This window comes from Gekko japonicus, unplaced genomic scaffold (assembly GCF_001447785.1).
Source record: "Gekko japonicus isolate JY-2015 unplaced genomic scaffold, Gekko_japonicus_V1.1 scaffold1769, whole genome shotgun sequence".
Lineage (NCBI taxonomy): Eukaryota > Metazoa > Chordata > Lepidosauria > Squamata > Gekkonidae > Gekko > Gekko japonicus.
In genome coordinates this window covers 575535-579811 of record NW_015170940.1, presented here as the reverse complement: position 1 = coordinate 579811, position 4277 = coordinate 575535, and the positions used below count along the sequence as shown (strand labels likewise).

General features: G+C 44.3%; 1 protein-coding gene across 4 annotated transcripts in view; it reads left to right on the top strand.

Moving 5' to 3' along the window:
- The first annotated feature begins 666 nt into the window (after positions 1-666).
- LOC107116857 (CD209 antigen-like protein C) overlaps positions 667-4277 on the top strand; it is a 21376-nt gene continuing 17765 nt past the window's right edge. For 2 of the 4 annotated variants that reach the window (XM_015418875.1, XM_015418873.1), the window contains exon 1: positions 667-814. The gene's annotated coding sequence lies outside the window, so the exon portion shown is untranslated. Of the gene's footprint in view, positions 815-2095; positions 2182-4277 lie in introns of those variants that run through there. The other 2 variants (XM_015418876.1, XM_015418874.1) reach the window with 1 other exon arrangement.

Sequence of the window (4277 nt, the reverse complement as noted above, 5' to 3'; positions counted from 1 at the left end):
AAACACAGAGTCTACAACATAAGAACCTTACAAGCTTAATTCCTAAAATACCACACCGGTCAATTCCATCATTAATGGCTTTAGTTACAGTACATTGCGCTTTTTAATTACCAAGTAACAATATTTAGCAACATTGTGTGTGACAGAATCATAAGTATCAGCCAGTAAGAACTTCATCAAGCATTCCTCGGCATATGTAAGATAATTAGCCAGGGGTTTAAAACGTGCGAGAAGGGGTATCAGCAGCTGCTGTCTCTCTTCATCATACATAGGACAATGGAGTAATATATGGGCGGCTGACTCCACCTGTTCTAACAGACAGGAGCAAATTCTCTGGTGCATGGGAGTCCGGGTATATCTACCATAAAGTACTGCTGAGGGTAACACATCGAGCCGTGCTCCCAAGGCTAGTAATACCAATTTCCCATTTGTGTCACTTAGGTATCAACTCTGGCCTGTACTGTTCAGATCTGTAATTATGATTTTATCAAGATTTATGCTCAGCCTAGTGTCTACCAGAACCAGAATCACAGTGGAACCTGTCTCAAACCCACTGAAATATATTACAAAAAAGGCAGGCTCAATATGCCCCACCCACAAAAAATGTCATGTCCCATAACAGCAGCTGGCTGTTGTTCCCTTATTTAAGAAAGGGAAGAACTATTGGATAGGGTAAGAGGACTGCAAAACAAAGTTGCAGAGCAAGACAAATAGAAGCGCAACTTCTATTCTGCGCTCATTAGCTACAGATGCAATAGTTATCTCTGCTATCATTGCTTTCACTACAAGACTCCCATCAAAACATCCGCCCCAGGTGAGTGGCTTCCTTCTATCCATACCATTCTTCATAGTTCTTCTCTGTAGTCTTTCAGCATGCCCAGATTACAAAAAGAGAGAGGGGTGTGTGTGTGTGTGGATAGGAACAGGGCATGGGAACAGCTATACCCTTGAACTTTACCCACACGTTGAAAAGGGTTCCTCTCTCCAGTGAGGGTCAGTGCCAGTTGCCACTGTGTATTTGGAAAATGACATTCAGTTCTCCAAATCAGAACCAAATGGCTATATCTTCAGAAACAATTATATTGATACAAACCTTCAGGGCAATGTGTATCTTCAAATGTTCATGTTCTCCATGCAGATTTGGGGATGGTAAGAACAATGTACAGAGGAATAGCTCTTCCTCACAAATCTTTGGGAGAAAGAGGGAAACACTTAGGGAATAGTGGGGAAAATAGAGGAAAGGAAAAGGAATAGCAAAATATTATTTTTTAAATATCTGCACTTCAATGGAAAAAGGGCCTGCTGCCATATAGGATCTTCAGAGCCTGCTGTATTATGTAATCCTGTATGCTCCAGGACCAAAGGCTGTGTACATGGGCATATGTGGGGAGATAGGAGGGGGAAAGAAGATATTCTTCCCAGAAACTCTTAATTTACTGAAATATTGTATTTGATGTGAGGAAACGAAGGAGTTTTCACATTCTGACTAGTCTGCAGGAAACCTAGAATTAGACATCTGAGACCATTACTAACAAGAGAACAGTAGCACATTTCCTGTTCCAAACTCCAGCTTTCCATTTCCTAGAATCTCTGTTCTGGAAGAGGGTCTGGACCAGCAGCAGTTGCCTGAAGAATGCTGCTGGCTTGTTCCAGATGCCTCACATGGTATTCCTTGCCTACCCTACTTGCAGTGCACCCCTCTCTGTACACAGAGCAGACTATGGTAGTTTCAACAAAGGCCTGTTTGTTGCTTCAAACCAAGACAGAGAACACTTACTACTAGAGAACTCTACTCAGAGCCAGAGAGAGAGAGAGAGAACACACAGCCTTCTCATCAAAGATAAAAGAGACAATCCCTCCAACACAGGCCTTGAGGAGAAACAGAAACTAGTTTATGCAGCATTTCTTAAAGTTATACAGAAATTCAGTAAATTCCCCAAGATCTGGACGTTCCATATAGACCTGGAAATGACCATAATGCTATTTATGGAGACTCATTTTGGTAATAAGCTTTGAGTAGCCTAGTTCCTGTTTCCCTGGACCTCAGAGCCCTGCACTTTTCCACTTGGCTTGGGCCATACTAAACACCCTCCTAAAGAGGTGGCTCTGGCTCTGGGCGTTATCCCTACTCAGAGGAGATCAGCATTTCACCTTCACTTTAGAGCCCCATACAGGCAGCTGGTAAGTGTTGTCCGGAGGGAGGAGTGTGGTGGTTGTGAACAAGCTGAAGGTGTGAAACTGGGGATGGGATTCAGGCATTGCATGGAGGAGAGGGTGGCAGGAAGAGAGGGCGGTGAATCATCATGAAATTGGTATTTGGGGTTTCTAGTACGATGGGGTTGGCAGCTGAAACTAGGGTTGCCAACTCCCAGGTGGGGTCTGGAGATCTCCTGGAATTACAACTGATTTCCAGACTACATAAATTGCTTATTTATTTAAAACATTATTCCATTTCTGGAGGAAATGGCTGCTTTGGAAGATGGACTGAATGGCATCTTAGCTTACTGAGGGTTCCTCCCTTCCCTGGACCCCACTGTCCCAGGCTTCACCCTCAAACCTCCAGGTATTTCTGAAACCCAGAGTTGGCAACCCTGGCTGCAACAATCTGTCCTCGATACAAGGGAAAATGAAGATATGTAATTGTTTGGGTTGTATTTTTATTCAATATATTTAAAAATATCTTTTGATGAAAGATATTTTTTGTTTGAGTTAATTGTTAGATATTTTGAAAGATGTCAATAACATTTAGAGAATGAAAGAAAGGATGATCTATGAAGTTGACTGAACCTACTTCAATGCATTATACAGCAACATGGGACCCCTTCCTTGAGAAAGCAGCTCATCCATCCATCAAGAGAATGCATGAAAGCAGGGGTGTAGAAGCCTCCCAGCCCAGTTCCATACCTAGTTATCTATATTAACTTATTTCAATATGAAATTAATTAAATTGCCATCAACAATTAATCATGTGGTTTAAAAAAATTTTTTTTCCATTCCTAATACTCTGGACCTCAGTCAAAGAAAGAGGAGTTCGGAACAGGAAAGGAAAGATGTCATGAACTCCTTAACTGAGACAATTACAGTAAATACTTCATTTGTGTATGAAAATAAATACTTCCCTTTTTTTCCCCTTTACAACTACCCTGTGAGGTAGGCTAGGCTGAGAGTGTACGATTGGACCAAAATCACGCAGTGAGCTTCATGGTTAAGTGGAGATTAGAAGTCTGGTCTCCCCAGTCTCAGACCAACACTACACTACTCACTTACTGGAGATTTCGTATGAAGCTCCAACTGCATCTCAGAATCCAGAGTACACACTGGCTTCACAGATACCTTGGCCTGAAAATATGGGAGGATGTGTTTGGTTGAAGTAGCGTCCAGGACAATAGAATCATCTTGCTTTCTATATTTGGAGAATCAGCTTTATCTCCTCTCCATGTATAGATCCACAGAGACAAAAGGGGGGGGGGCCTAAAGACAGAAATATTCCCTTCTACATTTCTTTTTCTCCAGAGTAGGTCCTATGATACCAAAATCAACTTAACTTCCACATTTGGGCCACAGGCCTCTGCTCACTCCCCCCCCCCAACACACAACGTCAAATATTTGGGCAATAGGCTTCTGGACCACCACCCCAACACACACCAGTCTAAATATAAAATGGAGATGGAATGGAAGTATTTCTTTAAAGGAGGACTTAGGTAGTAGAATAATCTTGCCACCTCTGGGGAACTACTTTTTCTCCTGTTACCACATGTACCGCCTTCCTTCCCCTAGACACATGTGGATTCTCTAACTTGGGTTAAGATCAGGACATGTACCCAGAACCCCAGCCAATTTGGGGGAATTAAGCTCAGTGTGGGCATAAGGATGCCAGCCTCGGAATCGGGGCCCGGGGAAAACCCCACCCCCGCGTTCGCGTCACCCGGAAGTGACGTCGCACGCTGGGGGCGGAGCCACGCCATTTGAGGGGAAAACTCTTTGTTTTCCCCTCAAACGGCGTGGCCCCGCCCAGCGTGTGATGTCACTTCCGGTGACGTCTTGGCGGCGCGCGCGCGCGCTCATCCCCAAGCGGCTCCCGGACCGGCCAGACGATCCCCCGCCGGTAGGAATTTTTAATTTGGCAACCCTAGTCTGCCCCCCTTTCCCAAACCACAGCAAGTTTCTCATCTTCCCCCACCTCTTACTACTTTCAGGGTGGTGGTGGCAGAAACCCTCCGATTTCCCCTAGGAAGCGAAGGTAAAACAATCCCCCCCCCCCCCCCCGTGATAATATA